This window comes from Peromyscus californicus, unplaced genomic scaffold (genome assembly GCF_007827085.1).
Source record: "Peromyscus californicus insignis strain IS unplaced genomic scaffold, ASM782708v3 Scaffold_15__1_contigs__length_86483966, whole genome shotgun sequence".
Classification (NCBI taxonomy): domain Eukaryota; kingdom Metazoa; phylum Chordata; class Mammalia; order Rodentia; family Cricetidae; genus Peromyscus; species Peromyscus californicus.
This window is the reverse complement of record NW_026294447.1, coordinates 49,978,942-49,993,179: the sequence shown is the minus strand read 5'-3', so window position 1 is coordinate 49,993,179 and position 14,238 is coordinate 49,978,942. Positions and strand designations below refer to the sequence as shown.

General features: G+C 40.5%; 1 pseudogene; it reads right to left on the bottom strand.

Annotated features, from left to right (window-relative positions):
* Positions 1-238: 238 nt before the first annotated feature.
* LOC128110623 (protein disulfide-isomerase TMX3-like) lies at positions 239-1,705 on the bottom strand (annotated as a pseudogene).
* Positions 1,706-14,238: the final 12,533 nt, after the last annotated feature.

Genomic DNA, 14,238 nt, shown 5'->3' with positions numbered 1-14,238 from the left:
AAATATATAGCCCTGCCTGTCCTGGAACTAACTTTGTAGACCAGTCTGGCCTCAAGCTCTTCTGTAAATAGATCATGATTAAATGTCTAAATTCAATAAATAGACTCTAATAATTTGAAATCCTATCAATATTTCATATCTGTAAAAACTCAATCTTGTTTCTTTTCTAATATGATCTTGGACTCTGCAATAGAGGTCCTCCACTGCGTGACTGTTTTTTTCCTTCTTCTATGTGTTCCTAGTCTTTCACTGAGCCTTTGGACAGATAGCACTCTCCTGTCAGCCTTCCCCCTGTATTAGCTGTGAACATTCTATAGCACATGACGCTGATGACACCCAGTGGCAAGTCAAAGAGAACACAGCCCATAAATGGACAGCTCTTGAATACAGATGCAATTGAAGCTTTGGCACCAAATACTATTATTTTCAATCTCTGCAAAATGCTATCCCTTCCTTGGACTGGTGCTGTGCTGTCCAAAATGCTCTTAATGAACTGGACCCTGTCACTGGCTTCCTTACCATGCCTATGTAGCAAAAAGTATTGTTGGTTTGAAGTGTTCAGTACAACTGCAGTTGGGATTGTCTTGTCAGTTCACCTGAAAGCAAGGTGATACAGAGTCGTTTCCACCCATATGACCAAACTAAAAACCTCTATGCAAGTGTTCTCTGTTATCCCTAACATCTTCCTGAATAACTGAATTTAGTATGGTATATTCGAGAGATATCTTTTTCTTATCAATTACTACAATGAACACAAGCTTTCCCAAGTCTCCAAGATCATACAGGAAGAAGCCATCCATAGTTAGGTAGTTCTGAAATCAAGTAAAATCCTTGCTGATAAATGGGGTCCATCTTCATACTCATTGTATACAGGGTAAACAATTACAGTAGCCATCTATTTCAGTGCCACATCTATTTCAGGAGCTTCTGAGACAGAAATATGCAAACACAATTAATTCCCAAACAGCATCTATGTATTTCTCTTTCAAATGTGATTCTCCCACCAATATACACCAAAAACATATGATGTGTCTTTGACACAAGGACAAACATTTGCTGATGTGGAAGTAACTGAATCAGCATCCCACTCTGTGAGCAAACTCAATAATGTGTCATCTTTACTCCATGGCCCTTTGTAATTATATGTCAGGTTTTGCTTTAATAGTTTATTGTTGGATAACTCCAAAATCCAAACTCTGAAGCAATGTATCAACAAGCCAAATGCCATCTTTTCAATTATCTTTAAATGATTCATGTTGAACTCTACTGGCTGGTTTTGTGTGTCAACTTGATTCAAACTACAGTCGTCAGAGAGGAAGGACCTCAGTTGAGAAAATGCCTCCATGAGATCTAGCTGTAAGGCATTTTCTCAAGTAGTGATCAATAGGGAGGTCCCAGCCCATGTGAATGGGGCCATCCCTGGACTGGTGGTCCTGGGTTCTCTAAGAAAGTAGGCTGAGCAAGCCAGGGGAAACAAGCCAGTAAGCAGCACTCCTCCATGGCCTCTTCATCAGCTCCTGCCTCCAGGATCCTTCCGTGTTTGAGTTCCTGTCCTGACTTCCTTCAATGATGAACAGTGAATGAAATGGTAAGACAAATAGACCCTTTCCTTCCCAGCTTGGTCATGGTGTTTCATAGCAGCAATAATCACCCTAACTAAGGCAAGAACTTCTACAAATTCTTTACAGACACCCAGGTCAAGTAAAATAACTACAGTGCAAAGGGGTGTCAAGCTCCTCCCTCCACAGTAGTCTTGACTGAGTGCAACATAGACTGATCATGAAAGGAAAGACAGAAACACCTGTGCCAGGCACCTGCCAGTCAGGAAATGGGAAAAGGAAAACAGAGCAAGGAGCCCTGATGTGTGCAAAGAGCTTGGCACAGAAATTCCTTGTTTTTGAAAGAGGAAATTGTCCTAGTTGTTTGCATGCCTTTAATCCCAGCACTCGGGAGGCAGAGGCAGGCGGATCTCTGTGAGTTCGAGGCCAGCCTGGACTACCAAGTGAGTCCCAGGAAAGGCGCAAAGCTACACAGAGAAACCCTGTCTCGAAAAACCAAAAAAAAGAAGAAAGAAAAAGAAAAAAAAAAGAAAATTTTCCATTTATTTTACACACCAATCAAAGATCTCCCTCTTCCCTCCTCCCATCCCCCCAGCCTCCTTCTCCCAACTCACCTCCACCCCACCCCCAACAAGAAGGCAAGGCTCTCATGAGGAGGCACATCCAGTAAAGTTAAATCCAAGTCCTTCCCCTGCCGCAAGGCCGCACAAGGTGTCCCATCATAGGTAGTGGGCTCCATAAAGCCAGTTCATGCACCAGGGATTGATTCTGATCATACTACCAGGGCCCCCCACCAAGCAGATCAAGCTACACAACTGTCTCGCCATGCAGAGGGCCCAACCCATTCCCACGCAGGCTCCACAGCCATTGATCCAACTTTCATGAGTTCCCACTAGTTTGGTTTGGTCGTCTCTGCAAATTTCCCTATTATGATCTTGATGCACTTGATCATAGAATCCCTCTTCTCTTCTCTCTCCCTGACTGGACTCCTGGAGCTCTGCCTGGTGCCTGGCTGCAGATATCTGCACTCCTTCCATCAGTCACTAGAGAAAACCTCTGTGATGACAGTTATTCACTGATCTGATCTCTGGGGCAAGTCAGTTCAGTTCAGGTACCCTCTCCACTATTTCTAGTAGTCAAGTTGGGGTCATTGCTGGGGATTCCTGGGAACTTCCCTAATACCTGGTTTCTCTCTCTCCCCATGATGTCCCTCTAACATGATATCTATTTTACTGCTTTCTCACTCCATTCCTGTTCAAGCTCAACCATCCTGTTCCATTATGTTCTCATCCTCCATCCCCTATCCTCCATTGCCCACCATTCATCCCCAGTTTACTCATGAAGATCTCATCTATTTCTCCTTCCCAGGGAAATCCATGCATCCCACTTAGGGTTTTCCTTGTTAGTTAGCTTCTTTGGAGTTGTAGATTGTAGTCTGGTTATCCTTTGCTTTACATCTAGTGTCCACTTATGAGTGAGTACATACCATGTTTGTCCTTATGAGACTGGGTTACCTCACTCAGGATGATATTTTCTAGTTCTATCCATTTGCCTGCAAATTTCATGATGTCCTTGTTTTTTTCTGCTGAGTAATACTCCATTGTGTATATGTACCACATTTTCTTACTCCATTCTTCAGTTGAGGGTCATCTAAGTTGTTTCCATGTTCTGGCTATTACAAATAATGCTGCTATGAACATAGTTGAGCATGTGTCCTTGTGGTGTGATGGAGCATTCTTTAGGTATATACCAAAAAATGGTATAGCTGAGTCCTGAGGACAGTTGATTTCTAATTTTCTGAGAAACTGCCATACTGATTTCCAAAGTGGCTGTATAAGTTTGCATTCCTACCAACAGTAGAGTGTTCCCCTTGCTCCACATCCTCTCGAACATAAGCTGTCTTCAGTGTTTTTGATCATAGTCATTCTGAGGTGTAAGATGATATCTCAGAGTCATTTTAATTTGCATTTCCCTGATGACTAAGGATGTTGAGCAATTCCTTAAATGTCTTTCAGACCATTTGAGATTCTTCCTTTGAGAATTCTCTGTTTTGCTCTATAGCCCATTTTTCAATTGGATTGTTCAGTATTTTGATATCTAGTTTCTTGAGTTCTTTATATATTTTGGAGATCAGCCCTCTGTCAGATGTGGGGTTGGTGAAGATATTTTCCCATTCTGTAGACTGTTGTTTTGTCTTATTTACTGTGTCCTTTGCCTTACAGAAGCTTCTCAGTTTCAGGAGGTCCCATTTATTATTTGTTGCTCTCAGTGTCTGTGCTACTGGTATTATATTTAAAAAGTGGTCTCCCATGCCAATACATTCAAGAGTACTTCCTACTTTCTCTTCTATCAGGTTCAGTGTAACAGGATTTATGTCAAGGTTTTTGATCCACTTGGATTTGAGTTTTGTGCATGGTGGTAGATATGGATATATTTGCAATCTTCTACATGTTGGCATCCAGTTATGCCAGCACCATTTATTGAAGATGCTTTCTTTTTCCACTGTACAATTTTGGCTTGTCAAAAATCAGGTGTTCATAGGTGTGTAGGTAAATATCAGGATCTTCAGTTCAATTCCATTGGTCCACATGTCAGTTCTTATGACAATACTAAGCTGTTTTTATCACTATAGCTCTATAGTAGAGCTTCAGTTTAGGGGTGGTGATGCCTCCAGAAGTGATTTTATTGTATAGGATTCTTTTAGCTATCCTGGGTTTTTTGTTTTTCCAAAAGAAGTTGAATATTGTTCTTTCCAGGTCTGTGAAGAATGGTGTTGGGATTTTGATGGGGATTGCATTGAATCTCTAGACTGCTTTTGGTAAGATTGCCATTTTTACTATGTTAATCCTACCTATCCATGAGCATGGGAGATCTTTCCATTTTCTGATATCTTCTTTGATTTCTTTCTTCAGAGACTTAAAGTTCTTGTCATACAGGTCTTTTACTTGCTTAGTTAGAGTTACCCCAAGGTATTTTATATTATTTGTGGCTATTGTAAAGGGTGATGTTTCTCTGATTTCTTTCTCAGCCCATTTATCATTTGTATATAAGAGGACTACTGATTTTTTTAGTTGATCTTGTATCCTGCCACAATACTGAAGGAGTTTATCATCTTTAGGAGTTCCCTGGTAGAATTTTTGGAGTCACTTATGTCTACTATCATATGGTCTGCAAATAATGAAAGTTTGGCTTCTTTCTTCCAATTTGTATCCCCTTGATCTCCTTTTGTTGTCTTATTGCTCTAGCTAGAACTTCAAGTACTATACTGAATAAGTAGGGGGAGAGTGGACAGCCTTCTTGTTCCTGATTTTAGTGGAATCATCTTGAGTTTCTCTCCATTTAATTTGATGTTGGCTGTTGGCTTGCTGTAAATTGCCTTTATTATGTTTAGGTATGTTCCTTGTATTCCTGATCTCTCTAGAACCTTTATCATGAAGGGGTGTTGGATTTTGTCAAGGCTTTTTCAGCATCCAATGAGATGATCATGTGGTTTTTTCTTTCAGTTTGTTTATATGGTGTATTACATTGACAGATTTTCATATGGTGAACCATCCTTGCATCTCTGGGATAAAGCCTACTTGATCAGGGCGAATAATTTTTTGATGTGTTCTTGGATCTTGCCAATATTTTGTGAAGTATTTTTGCATCAATGTTCATGAGGTAGTTTGGTCTGTAATTCTCTTTCTTTGTTGCATCTTTGTGTGGTTTGGGAATCACAGTAACTTTGTAGCCTCATAAAAGGAGTTTGGCAATGTTTCTTCTTTTTCTATTATGTGGAACAATTTAAAGAGTATTGGTATTAGCTCTTCTTTGAAAATCTTGTAGAATTCTGCACTGAAACCATCTGGTTCTGGGTGTTTTGTTTTGTTTTGTTTTGTTTTGTTTCAGTTGGGAGACTTTTAATGACTGTTTCTATTTCCTTAGGAATTATTGGTCTATTTAAATTGTTTATCTCATTTTGATTTATCTTTGGTATGTGGTGCCTATCCAGAAAATTGTCATTTCTTTTAGATTTTTCCAATTTTGTGGAGTACAGGCATTTGGTTGATGATTCTCTGGATTTCCTCATTGTCTGTTATTATGTCTCCCTTTTCATTTCTGATTTTGTTAATTTGGATGCTCTCTCTCTGCCTTTTGATTAGTTTGGATAAGGGCTTGTCTATCTTGTTGATTTTCTCAAAGAACCAATTCTTTGTTTCATTGATTTTTTTGTATTGTTCTGTGTTTCTATTTTATTGATTTCAGCTCTCAGTTTGATTGTTTCCTGGCATCTATTCTTTCTGAGTTTGTTTCTTTTTGTTCTAGAGCTTTTAGGTATGCTGTTAGGTCACTAGTGTAAGAGTTCTCAAACTTCTTTATGTAGGTATTAGTGCTATGAATTTTCCTCTTAGCACGGCTTTTATAGTGTCCCATAAGTTTGAGAATAAAGACTTCTAGGAAGTCTTTAATTTCTTTCTTTATTTCTTCCTTGACCCATTGATGATTCAGTTGAGCATTATTCAGTTTCCATGAGATTGTAGACTGTCTTTAATTTTTGTTGTTGTTGAAATCTAACTTTAAGCCATGGTGGTCCAATAAGATAGGGGAGGTTATTTCAATTTTTTTTGTATCTGTTGAGATTTGCTTTGTGACCGAGCATGTGGTCAATTTTAGAGAAAGTTCAATGAGGTGCTGAGAAGATATATCCTTTTTGTTAGGGTGGAATGTTCTGTAGATATCAATTAAGTCCATTTGTGTCATAACATCTGTTAGGTCCCTTATTTCTCTGTTAAGTTTTGATCTGGCAGATCTGTTGTCCATTGGTGAGAGTGGAATATTGAAGTCTCCCACTATTAATGTGTGGGATTTGATGTGTGGTTTAAGCTTTAGTAATGTTTCCTTTACATATATGAGTGCCCTTGTATTTGGGGCATAAATGTTCAGAATTGAAACTTCATCTTGGTGGATCTTTCCTGTAATAAGTATGTAATGTCCTTCTTGATCTCTTTTTTTTCTTTTTTCTTTTCTTTTTTTTTTGTTTTTGTTGTTGTTGTGGTGGTGGTGGTTGGAGTAGTTGTTGTTTGTTTGTTTTGTTTTGTTTTTTCGAGACAGGGTTTCTCTGTGTAGCTTTGGTCCTAGATCTTGCATGTAGATCAGGCTGTCCTCAAACTCACAGAGATTCACCTGGCTCTGCCCCCTGAGTGCTGGGATTAAATGCCTGTGCCATGACCACCCGGCCTTGATCTCTTTTGATTAATTTTAGTTTGAAGTCTATTTTGTTATATATTAGGATAGCTACACCAGCTTGCTTCTTAGGTCCATTTGACTGGAAAGTCTTTTCCCAGTCTTTTACTCTGAGGTAGTGTCTGTCTTTGAAGTTAAGGTATGTTTCTTGTATGCAGTAGAAGGATGGGTCCTGATTTTGTATCCATTCTGTAGCCTATGTCTTTTTATACGTGAATTAAGTCAATTGATATTAAGGGATATTAATGACCAGTGATTGTTAATTCCTATTATCTTTTGGTGGTCCTGTGTGTATATTTCCCTGTTTGGGGGACTTACTGCTGTGGGGTTATCTATTGTCTGTGTTTTCATGGGTGTATCTGACTTCCTTAGGTTGGAATTTTTCTTTTAGTGCTTTCTGTTGGGCTGGATTTGTGGATAGGTATTGTTTAAATCTGGTTTTGTCTTAGAATGTCTTGTTCATTCTGACTGTGGTGATTGAAAGTTTTGCTGGGTATAATAGTCTAGGCTGGCATCCATGGTCTCTTAGTGTCTGCATTACAGGACCTTCTGGCTTTCAAAGTTGGGTGTTATTCTAATGGGTCTTCCTTTATAAGTCACTTGGCCTTTTTCCTTTGCTGCTCTTAATATTCTTTCTGTATTCTGTATGTTTAGTGGTTTAATTATTATGTGGTGAGGGGACTTTTTAGAGGGTTTAGTCTATTTGGTGTTCTATAAGCTTCTTGTATCTTCATAGATATTTCCTTCTTTAAGTTGGGAAAGTTTTCTTCTATGATTTTGTTGAATATATTTTCTGTGCCTTTGAGTTGGTATTCCTCTCCTTTTTCTGCCACTATTATTCTTAGGTTTGACCTTTTCATGGTGTCCCAGATTTCCTGGATATTTTGTTTTATGACTTTTTTTTAGCTTTGGTGTTTTCTTTGACTGATGAATCTATTGTATCCTTTATACCAGAGATTCTCTCTTCCATCTCTTGTATTCTGTTGGTTATGCTTGCATCTGTGTTTCCTGTTTATTTACTCAGATTTTCTAGGCTGGCATCCATGGTCTCTGATTCCCTCTGTTTGTGTCTTCTTCATTGTTTCTATTTCACTTTTCAGGTCTTGAACTGTACAGATATAAATATTCCAAGGCCCATACCATTAAATTGGACATCACAGAATTCTGTGTGGGTGGACCAGTGGCCTATTATAAATTATCAATCTAAATTATCAGCATTGAGAAAGTTAGTTGAATAGCAATTGTCACTGAGCCATTTTGAACATTCTCACAGTAGATTTAACACCCCCATTTTTTTTTTTTTTTTTTTGGTTTTTCGAGACAGGGTTTCTCTGTGTAGCTTTGCGCCTTTCCTGGAACTCACTTGGTAGCCCAGGCTGGCCTCGAACTCACAGAGATCCGCCTGTCTCTGCCTCCCGAGTGCTGGGATTAAAGGCGTGAGCCACCACCGCCCGGCTAACACCCCCATTTTTGTAATTAAGAAAAAGTCAAGAAAATTTCACCTTCTGCAAGATTTAAGACAGACAAATCAATGCACAAATGGGAAAGATGGGCTCCCTCAGGCAGGGCTACCACACCCAGGTGTTATTCCACCAGGATGGCATATTCTTGTAATAGATAGTAAAGATTATTTTTCTTAATATCCCTGGCCCCAGAGGACAGAGAGTACTTTGTGTTCACTGTCTGGGAGCCCAATGTTCAAAAACCTGCTTCCCATTATCACTGGAAGGTGTTACCACAGGCTATGAAAAATAATCCAATCATTTGCCAGTTATATATGTTCAACAGGCCTTAGCTAGAGTCCCCAGTGAGGTATTAATGCTCCACTATATGGATGATATCCTGTTGGCCCATCTAAGCAGACAGAGACTTCAGGAGTTATTGCCCCGACTCCTTGAGGACTTAGGAACCCTTCGCCTCAAGGTAGCCCTGGAAAAGATACAATGGTTACCCCCATTTGCCTTCTTGGGTTACAAAATCAGCCAAGTCATCTAACCCCTCAATGCCTCTATTATAATACAAGAGTCCTACTCACTTACAGACCTCCAGGAACTCTTTGGCACCATTAATTGGATCAAACAATTTCTCCCAATTACCAATGAAGACATGAGACAACTGTTCTCCCTTCTTGAAAGGCATTCCTCCCCCTCTGCAAAAATACGATTGACAGAGGGGGCCAGGAGTCTCTTAAAGAGGGCTAGTGAACTTGCTTATAATACCTCCCTGAGAAGACATGATCCAAATGTTCCCCTGATAGTCCTAGTCCTTTGGACTAAGGGCAGCATATTGGGAGCATGTGGCAATCAAGCCCCCTAATCTGGATACATCTATCACATTCTGAGCTATCCCATATCACCTTGAAGTTTCATATTGCCTTTGAGATAGGCATTAAAGCAAGAGCAACTGCAAGGAGAATCATGAGTCACAAACCAGACAAGATTACCATCCCCTTCTCCTTCCAAACTACCCAGCCTTTATGGGCAGACTCTCTTCCCTTCCAACAAATGATGATGGGTTTTCCAGGGACCTTGGATAACTACTTTCCCCAAGATGAATGTTTGTCAGTCTTGCCATTCCTCGAGTTAATTTTAAGCCCCTGTGCTAATCCCTCAAATGTCCCTCTTCCTCAAGAGGTAATAGCCTTTACAAATGCCAATAGAATGAAGTTTGGCCTAATAATCACAATGCCCAATAGCAAAGAAATAACTCACACTCAACTCAACCCAGGCTCCATCCAAATGGGAGAACTCCTGGCCATCCTTAAAGTACTGGAGTTGAGCTGTCAGTGCCCATAAACATTGTTCAGACAGCCGATATGTGACCCAGGCATGCAAGCTGTTGTCCTTTGCTAAACTAAAAACCCTTAGAGAGTCCCATCTCCATGACCATGAAAGCAATATAAGACATGTTAGAGAATAGGAGACATCCCTGGTATATAACCCATATCCAGTCTCATTTGGGGCTGTTAGGAATGCTTGCTTCAGGCAAAAATAGGTTTGATAAGCTCATCATGACAGTAAACCCGCCCCTATTGGAACAGGCTAGACTCCTCCATCAACAATTTCATTTGTCCCTTCATAACTTGCACAAGTTGCTACCTGAACTGCCCATAGCACAACGCAAACATCTAACCCAGTCCTGCACCACTTGCACCCCTCTAGCTCCCTTGGGACCGTTGAATAAACAATGTGTCAACCCCAGGGGCCTTGTTTCCAATGTGCTCTGGCAAATGGATGTTACCCACCATTCCCCCTTTGGCAATCTTAAACACATACATGTGATAGTGGACACATGTTCCTCATTTACCTATGCCCTAGCACAATCAGGGGAAAAGGCATCACAGGCCATCAAGGCATTAAAAGCCACTATCATGGTCATGGAAGTGCTTTGTGCCATAAAGATAGATCCTGCATATACCTCCCAGCAGTTCAAGGATTTCTTAAAGGACTGGAATATTGACCATACTATGGGTATTCCATATAACCCATGAGGACAAGTGATAGTAGAAAGGACAAATCACTCCTTAAAAGAAAATCTACACAAATTATCAAAAGAAAAAAAGAGGGACCCACATTTGGCATTGGTCGAGTTCTATTTAAGAGCAATTTCCTATCATTTGATGATAAAGGCCAGAGTCCAATATATAAGCATTGAGCCTCCCTCCTCAAAGAGATGCTGTTCCCCCGGTCAGATGAAAAGACCCTCTATCCAATGCCTGGCAACCTCCTGCTCCCTTATTAACACATTGATGAGGGTATGCTTGTGTTTTCCCACAAGATCAAATGAAGCCAATATGGGTGCCAATCATAGGCATACAGCCTGCTATGGATCAAGAAAATTTCAGGAAGGACCTCTCCATTTTCTGACAGTCCTGTTACTGATCCTGCCAAAGATGATTGTTCAGGCCAAAGATCTTTGGATATTAGTCCCTGCCCCCACTATCCCAATGCCTGTTGTGGCTGCCCCTATTTTCCCAGGAATTTATACAACTAACAAAATCTTGGGCCTTCCTTATGCCCCATTTCAAGGTTCCTTTAATTATTCATTTGGATTTTATAATTTAGCAGATATCCTTTGCTTTGATGTACACCATAGGGTGGAGGCTTCTGGGTACATCCCTTTTTCTTCTTATGTTACAGGAGATTTTAAAGGACTACAAGGATTAATTGGAAGAATGACTGGATTTATGCAGAGTATCAAAATAATGAGCCCCACTGTTGAGAAAAAAAGGAAAAAATATCACTGAAGGCATTCAGCAACTATTTGATTCCTTTTGTTTAAATTCGGGGGAATATGCCACCAAAATTGAAATGCCTATTAACTGGGATCAATTGCCTTGCTGATTTTGTGCCCTGCCCCCTTTATAGAAAGGCTAACATGGGATTTGGATCCAGACACCAGAGGATGGCAAGGCTTCACTATCTATGAACTGTAGCACACCAGGAACTACTGATGGTTACCTCATGAGACGAGTAAAAAAGTCCAGAACTATATGGGGGATGTGGCCTCTATGTGGCCACCATGCCTGCATGGATTTGAGGCCCTTTCTGTTTATAAGAAGAAGCACTTATTTCAATGGAGAGTATACCTTTTTATCTTATGATACCCTCTCTGCTCCTAACAGAGTTACAAATGATCTGTATGTTATCATGTGAAACCATTTTGCCTTTTCTGCCACCCCTGTATGCATAAAGACCCCTTTTTTCTTTATCTTAACCAATTCCTCCATGACAATGCTAAATTGCACTTGAGACTTTTGTAAGCTGGGACCTTGCTGGAATCCTGAGTTGGCCTCACAGGCAGTGGTGGTGTGCATCCCTGCTTTCCTTTGGGTACCTTTGACCAATGTAACACATTTCTGTAGGGTAGAATTGATGGAACAAACCAGAATAGAAAGAGACTTTGGTATAATGGCTATCTGCTATTCTGCTTTCTGTGGCTGGTGGGGCAGTGGTCATAACCTCCCTGGTTCAAATGAGAGCCACCACCTCTACACTTAATATGGCCATAAAAGAATCAGCCTGAGCATTAAGCACTCAATAGCTAATTAATTCCCATTTCCAGTCAGCTATACTCAATTTACAGCAACAACTAGATTTATTGGATGAAGAAATCCAGACATTAAGATGACTGTGATCTTTAAGATCATTAAGAGAAAACTGTGATCCTCCATTTTCCTCCTTTTGTTTAACCCCTTACCTGGTCTCAAATATAACACAAGCCAGGAGTCCATTAAGGGAAATCATATTGTGACCACGGAGCAAAGAGTTTTTAAACCTTATAGTACAACTCTCTAATGAAATTTTAAGGCTGAACTCCATGCATGTAAAACCACTGGAGGTGTCTACAACATTCTTTGCTCAAATTTGGGATCACATAAAATCAATTCTTGACACTTCAAAAATTATAGCATGGGGAATGATAGGGAGAATGGTACTCTTAATAATTCTGTTGTTTAAGTGTTTCCTACAACATGTTCCCTAGCAGCACCACATCAACAAAACAACCCCACAACTGCTAATGGCTATGAAAGGCCCTGATCATGGCCCACCCTAAGGAAGTAATAAGAGGCTGGTTCATGGAAATTCCTGATGCCTCTGTCTAATGCTGTCTCACACTAGATGCTCTCTAGGGACCCACTCTTCCAGGACTAGTAGTCAATGACAGGTAATAGCCTGACAGACAGGCTAACCTAGGACAGACACAGTCCAAATGCTGGGTGGTCCCTGATGAGGGGACAACAAGATTAGAGCAAAGAACTCTGATTCCCAATAGCAGCCACAAAATAAAATAAAAAGGGAGATATGAGGTAGGTAAGGCTGAAGCACTGGGTCATGCCTTAAGCAAACAATGAGCTGACATACACAGCAAGCATTCTGGCCAAAGGAAATCTGACCCATAAACTCCAAACCGGAAAAATGATAATGTGAAGCCCAGAGCCAACCAAGAAATGTCACAGCAGCTATGAGCAAAAGCCTGCCAAAAAGATATATATATCTCGCCGGGCGGTGGTGGCGCACGCCTTTAATCCCAGCACTCGGGAGGCAGAGCCAGGCGGATCTCTGTGAGTTCGAGGCCAGCCTGGACTACCAAGTGAGTTCCAGGAAAGGCGCAAAGCTACACAGAGAAACCCTGTCTCGAAAAACCAAAAAAAAAAAAAAAAAAAAAAAAAGATATATATATCTCAGCCTTTTGTTTAATAAACAAGATTGCTTGCAACCTCCTGGGGTCTGTGTCATTGACTCCATGTCTACTCATCCTCTGCCCCCAGATATCAGGGACAGCAAGACCCAAGCCGAAGCACCAGTGACACTACACCACTTAAGAACTTAATGAATTTGCTAATTCATTTAAATAGAAGCCTGGAGAATATGTGTGGGAACAGATATTAAGGATGTGGGTAATGGTGGAAGGAAATAAAATTGGATCACATTGAATATATTGATATAAGCCACACAGTGGAGATTCTAGGCTTAATATGGAAGCTCATATAGTTTTTTAAAAAAGGATGGGTGTCAAAAGTTAATTTGACTAGTTGGCAGAAGCATTTGTCAAAAGATGGCCTACTAAAAGGGGTTTGAGATGGCTGATATCCCTTGGCTTAGGGTTGATGAAAGGATTTTAAAGCTCAAGGATATCACAATGCTAGAGGGGGTATGCTGTGTAAAATCTAATCCTCTGAGGGTCCAGAAGACATACCCTTCACTAGTCTATAAGATGCAAAATCGTGAGAAAAGCACCAGCACATTTGAAGGGCTTTGTTGTTGTGTTCTTCCCCATGCCAGATCTTAGGGTGGAGGCACTCCTGCTCAGTTGGATGAATTAAATTGAGCATTTAATTGGACCCCAAAGTAGCAGGGACCAGGTGGCAGCACTGATCACCAAAGGAAAGGTGATCTTGGTTATCATAATGGGCAGCAGAGACAAAATTACAATTCTGCTGTAGAATGTCATTCTGTATGCTATAAATGTGTGTTGCTCTGATTGGTTGATAGACAAAATGCTGATTGGCCAGTAGCCAGGCAGGAAGTATAGGCAGGATAAGCAGACAAGGAGAATTCTGGGAAGAGGAAGGCTAAGTCAGGAGTCACCAGCCAGACACAGAGGAAACAAGATGTGAAGGCAGAACTGAGAAAAGGTACCAAGCCATGTGGCTAAGCATAGATAAGAATTATGGGTTAAATTAAGTGTAAGAGCTAATCAGTAATAAGCCTGAGCTAATGGCCATACAGTTCATAAGTAATATGAATCTCTGTGTGTTTATTTAGATCTGAGTGGCTGTGGACCGGGTGGGACACAGGAAAACTTCCAGCTACACAATTCTGTTCTGTGGAGGATGGGAAAGTAATTTAGACAGACTCTCATATAGTCCTGGAAAGCTTCTGATTGTTGATCCTCCTGCCTCAATTTCTTGAGACCTAGAATTGCATATGTGCATTTCCACACCAAGCTTTAA